This window comes from Loxodonta africana, chromosome 15 (assembly GCF_030014295.1).
Source record: "Loxodonta africana isolate mLoxAfr1 chromosome 15, mLoxAfr1.hap2, whole genome shotgun sequence".
NCBI classification, from domain to species: domain Eukaryota; kingdom Metazoa; phylum Chordata; class Mammalia; order Proboscidea; family Elephantidae; genus Loxodonta; species Loxodonta africana.
The window spans coordinates 18,461,097-18,467,096 of NC_087356.1; the positions used below are offsets into that span (position 1 = coordinate 18,461,097).

At 42.6% G+C, this 6,000-nt stretch overlaps 1 long non-coding RNA gene across 1 annotated transcript in view; it reads left to right on the forward strand.

The window, feature by feature from the left end:
- The window catches only part of LOC135227771 (uncharacterized), an 85,296-nt gene extending 79,687 nt beyond the window's left edge, over nucleotides 1-5,609 (forward strand). The window contains exon 4 of the long non-coding RNA XR_010317921.1: nucleotides 2,133-5,609. This is a non-coding gene — a long non-coding RNA (uncharacterized LOC135227771). The remainder of the gene's footprint in view (nucleotides 1-2,132) is intronic.
- The last annotated feature ends 391 nt before the right edge of the window (nucleotides 5,610-6,000 follow it).

Here is a 6,000-nt window from a genome sequence, read left to right on the forward strand (position 1 = left end):
TCCAACCTCTCTTGGCCTCTGTCAACAACAGGAAGCTCACCACCTCAGCCAGTAAGACTTAGATGGATCCAACTGTAATAAACCCTTCCCCAATTTTTTATTTTGACCCCAAATCCAGTTTCCTATAATTCCATCCAAAAGTCCTCTTATCCTTAGTTCTCCAATGCCATTTCTTAACTCTTATCTCCACTCCTTCAAAATAATTTCTGGATCCCAAAAAGCTTACTCTGCTGAGATCTGTTGAACAGCAACTTAGGCTCTTCTGAAACCCAATCACGGACTCTGCCCAAACTTTAAATGTTTGAAGCTGCCTCACCATTACACTGTTGGGGGTCAGAGGAATTAAGGAATCCAGAGCTCTGTCGTACTAAATAATTTTGAAGACTAGAACAAAATTAGAGAAGAAATTAAATAAGTATTTTAATCAGAGCTTTTGCCAATATAGTGGCATATGTTCATGGGAGAATATTAATTTTTTTTAGATTCCTGTATCAAACCGACAGTGTCATTTACGATTAATTCACAATAATATTGGGTGGTTTTCATAATATTACACATGGATTCCACTGATGGCCAGCTTGGGGAAGGGGAAACCAAACAAGCCAATATCTTGATTAGGTGTTTAACATCAAGAGACTGGAGTTAATCACAGTTTATACAGTGTTATATCCCTGGTGGCACAATAGTTAAGCACTTGGCTGCTAATCAGAAGGTTGGCAGTTCAAACCCACCAGCCACTCCACAGGAGAAAGACCTGTCAATCTGCTCCCATAAAGATTACAGCCCAGGAAACCCTATGGGACAGTTCTACTGTGTCCTATCCAGTCTCTCTGAGTTGGAATCCACTCAACGGTACACAACAACAACATAGCACCTGTGATGCTGCACTATGGGGGCCTGTGTACCTTCCTAAGTCCCCGCTATAAGGGCAAGAAGCATGTAAGCCAATTCATAAAAGGTTTTTATTCCCTGGCTAGTTTGCCAGTTTGCAGGAGCTACTGGTATGTTCTCACTTCAACCTGGTGCTGCACATCGTAGCACCCTTGTGTTCATAATTGAACAAATCCTATACAGAAAATCTCAATGTAGGGATTAGGAAATATTTACAGTACAAGAGAATCACTATCTTCGAAAAGGTTTTGCCACATAGCTGTTCTAAACAGCAAACTTCCAACATTTAAAATGATTCAATTTACAAAACTTTTTAAGCAAATTTTGGGAACATGTATGACAGGAGACTGACATCCCATGCAACTATTAGAGCTGCCTCGGTACATTCTGAATATGTTTGAGTTGGTTCTGCCAAACTCAAAGAACAACCTTGATACCATTTTGATCTTTTTCACCTTTCTGCTGGCATATGCTGTCAAGTGAAGAGCCCTGAAGGAAAAGTAAGATAGAAGGACTTTCAGAAGCTTGAGATTCTCCCATGGGATAAGTACCTTTTTATGTCCTGAGCTCTGAGTATGCAACACTTGTGAAGGTGACACATGAAGGTCCAGCCTCCCTGACCTTGGGAGCATATAAACCACAACATCATAAATCCAGATGGTCTCTGGAGTCAAAGGAAGAAGACATACATTTAAATGCTATGAGGCATTTTTCAGATAACAAAGATGAAGCTTAGAGAGATTAATGTCTCCCAAAGTCACACAGAGGGGAGGAGCTGGGATTCAAATTCAGGCCTGCTCATCTCCACACTGGCAGCACCGGGGATTCCCAGGACCTTCTCAGACCAAGCGTGCCTGCCCTACATCCTCCTGTGCGGGAAGGCACATTGCAGCCTTGGCTTCTTGGGCAGGGCAACTATTGCCTTCCGGTTCTGATTTCTTGCCACAGGTCCACTGTCAACCCAGAATTCCTTTGCTTTATGCCTCTGTAGATTGCTTAGAAAACATGTTTGGGAATCCCATTCTGATCTAAGGGCAATGGGGGAGCCCACTGTTGCGTGAGTGGGGCACCAGTGATACTTGTCATGGATAGTTGGACTCATTTCTGACAGACCATTCTGCTATCACTTCTCCCACCCTCTTCCCCTATCTCCCTCTGCCTCCTTCTGAACACTAGTCCATGGAAGTGAGGAGAAGCCACAATCATTCCGGCATCCACAGGCTTCAATTCTGTCTTTGCAGGTGTCAGAAACTATGGCTTCCAGACAACTAACTCACGGTTTGACTTAGTCAGACCCTGTGAGCGAAAACGGGTCCCCTGCATGGTGCAGACGGTTACTACACTAGACTGCTAACCAAAAGGTCTGGAGATTTGAATCCACCCAGAGGCACCTCGAAAAAATCTACTTCCCAAAAAATCAGCCATGGAAAACCCTATGGAGTACAGTTCTACTTTGACGCACATGGGGTTGTCAAGAGTCAGAATTGACTCAACAACAACTAGATTTTATGAGATATAAAGAGGACAGCAAGCCCATCACAAGTACCTCATCACTTACAGACTAAGGGGAGATAGCATCATGGGAAAATGGATCTGCTCAGATGGTCTGTTCTCTGGCCTTCGTCCAAAGTGTGCCAGTCATATGATATCAAGGAAGACCCCAGGTGGCCCTACCCTCTGGAAATGAGTGGGATTGGAATGAAATGGGATAATCAGTTTTGTTTCTGTTGTTGACTCTTGCCAGAGGAAGCTTTGAAGAAGATGGCTGTGTTAATAATCTCCTTGTCCCACCTGCAGAATCATGATGCTTCACCCCAGCCCCATACCAATCTGTTCTTCAAGCTCCATCCCCCTCCCCATTTCTGCCATGCTTTGCCCACACTGTATCTACTCTTCATCCTCAAACATACCATGCACTTTGACTTGAGCCTCTGTTGTTCCTTCTACCTAAAATAATTCTCCTTTCCACTCTTCTCTTAGCCATTTATACACAAATCAGAAGTCACCTTCTTCCTGTAGTTTGCCTCAACATGTCAGGCAAAATTACTCTCTCATTGGAATCCCGATAGCACTTTTGTACTTCACTCTGTATCACTCATTCCATTGTATGAGGGTTGTTTGATCACGTTTCTATCTCACTGGTTGGTTAATGCACTCTTTGGAGGGTAGGGTCTACTTCTTATTCCTATTTACATCCTTGGATCCTAGAACAAACCCAGAACAAAGAAGGGGCTCAATTAATGTTTTTGGGAAGTGGCAGCAGCAGCAGCAGAAGATATTCTTTGTACGCACATCTATGTTCATTGCAGCATTATTTACAATAGCAAAAAAAAAAAAATGGAACCAGCCTAAGCGCCCTTCAACAGATGAATGGATAAGCAAAATATGGTACATACATACTATGGAATACTACTCAAGCATAAAGAACAATGATGAGTCCGTGAAACATACTATAATGTAGATGGTTCCGGAGGACATAATGTTAAGGGAAATTAGTCAATCACATAATGTCATGGATTGAATTATGTCCCCCAAAAAATGTGTGTAACAATTTGTCTGGGCCATGATTCCCTGTATTGTGTGATTTTCTTATATGTTGTAAATCCTGCCACTATGATGTTAATGAGGACGTATGGGTGGCAGTTGTGTTAGTGAGGCAGGACTCAATCTACAAGATTGTGTTGTGTCCTGAGGCAACCTCTTGAGATTTAAAAGAAAGAAGCGAGCAGAGAGACAGGGGGACCTCATACCACCAAGAAAGCAGCACCAGGAGCACAGCATGTCCTTTGGACCCGAGGTCCCTGTGCCTGAGAAGCTCCTCGACCATGGGAAGATTGAGGACAAGGACCTTCTTCTAGAGCTGACAGAGAAAGAAAGCCTTCCCCTGGATCCAGCTGACGCCTTGAATTTTGACTTTTAGCCTACTTTACTGTGAGGAAATAAATTTCTCTTTGTTAAAGCCATCCACTTGTGATATTTCTGTTAGGGCAGCACTAGATGACTGAGACACACAAGGATGAATATTATATGAGCCCAATTTATAAGAAAACAAGAATAGATATACATACTGAGACCAACGTTCATTGGTGATTACCAGGGATGGGGAAAGGGGGTCACTCTTTAGGTTCTAGATACTTGTTATTTATGGTGATGGGAAAAGTAGCACGAAACGTGGGTGCAATGGGCACAGCTTGACCAAAGTAAACAATACCACTAAAAAGCCTACAAGAGAATAGAACGTGTTAAAGAATATGACATATATAATTTGGCAACAACAGGAAAAATAACTGAAAGACAACTGTATGGTCACATATGTATGTGTATAGGCATATATGTGTATAGGTAGGTACAGGTATGTACATATGTGTACACAGATAGAAGTATGTATATGTAGTGTACATACAGATATGTGTGTGCATACATATATGTTCACGGAGGACACAGTTACTGATACTTCTCAGACATAACCAAGTACCATGAGAGAATGGTTTTCTGGGTTTGAAGGCTTAGGACCTTAGTCTCATGGGACAACTCAGTCAATCGGCATAATATCATTCACAAAGTTCACGTTCTGCATCCTAGCAAGGTGAGTAGCATCTAAAATTTCAAAAGGAGCCATTTAAGATACAACTATCAGTCTCTACTTGTCAGGAGCAAAACGGAGAGAAGGAAACCAAAGTCTCAGAGAAGAAACTAGTCTACAGGGCTAAAATCCTATACGAGCCACAGCCCCATTTACCCTGAGACCAGAACTATATGGTGTCTGGCTTCCTGTACCAACCATTCTGATCAGGGCCAAAATAGATGAACACTGATAGAACGGGAGGAAAACGCAAAACAGAACTCAAATTCTTAAAAAGTCCAGACTTACTGGACCAGCTGAGACTAGAGAACCTCTTGAGACTATCTTCTGAGATACTCCTTAAATCTAGAGTCGAAACCATCCCGAGGTCACCTTTTAGTGAAATAACAGATTGGCACACAAAATAAATGATATTACCCATGAGTATGGTGCTCCATTAAAAAACCACCTATATGAGACGAAAAAGACGAAAAAGTCAACAATTAGTATAAAGCAAAGACGAGATGGTAACGGGGCAGGGAAACTAGAGCCCTGGAAATAGAATAACCAGAACACAATTAAAGAGAATTGTCGCACTGTGAAAAATGTAACTAATGCCACTGTTATGGATTGAATTATGTCCCCCCAAAATATGTGTCACCTTGGTTAGGCCATGGTTCCCAGTATTGTGTGGTTGTCCTCCATTTTGTGATTGCAATTTTATGTTAAAGAGGATTAGAGTAGGATTGTAACACCCTTACTAAGGTCATATCCCTGATCCAATCTAAAGGGAGTTTTCCTGGAGTGTGGCCTGCACTACCTTTTATCTTAAAACAGATGAAAGGAAACGGAAGCAAGCAGAGAGCGGGGACCTTATACCACTGGGAAAGAAGATCCAAGAGCAGAGCTCATCCTTTAGACCCTGCGTTCCTGTGCAGAGAAGCTCCTAGTCCAGGGGAAGATTGACGAGAAGGACCTTCCTCCAGAGCTGAGAGAGAAAGACTTCCCCTGGAGCTGATGCCCTGAATTTGGACTTTTAGCCTACTTTACTGTGAATAAATAAATTTCTCTTTGTTAAAGCCATCCACTTGTCATATTTCTGGTATAGCAGCACTGGATGACCACAACAGCCACTGAACAATTTGTGTTGAAATTGTCAAAAGGGAACCTAACTTGTGTAAACTTTCACTGGAAACACAATAAAATGTTATTTTTTTGAAAAAAAGAAGATATTCTTTGTGCTCCTCGGGGGCCCTAGGCAGGTCTCTGGGACACAGTACAGGCACTAAGTGAGGGGACCTCCTTTCCTTCCCCCACCATATTCTCCAGTGGGGCTCAACTCTGGCCCCTGAGGAGATGGTACACCAGCTCTAGTGCAAGGAGGTTGTTCACAGGGGTGGAGCTTGGCTTAGGGAATCAAAGGTTCCTTTTAAGGACATCAAGGAACCTATGATGATGGTTCCCTAGGAGAAGACTGTAGACCATAAATGGAGTCACCATTTAGGGTCTGGGTAACTTTGAGCCAGTTACTTCATTTCTCCAAGGCT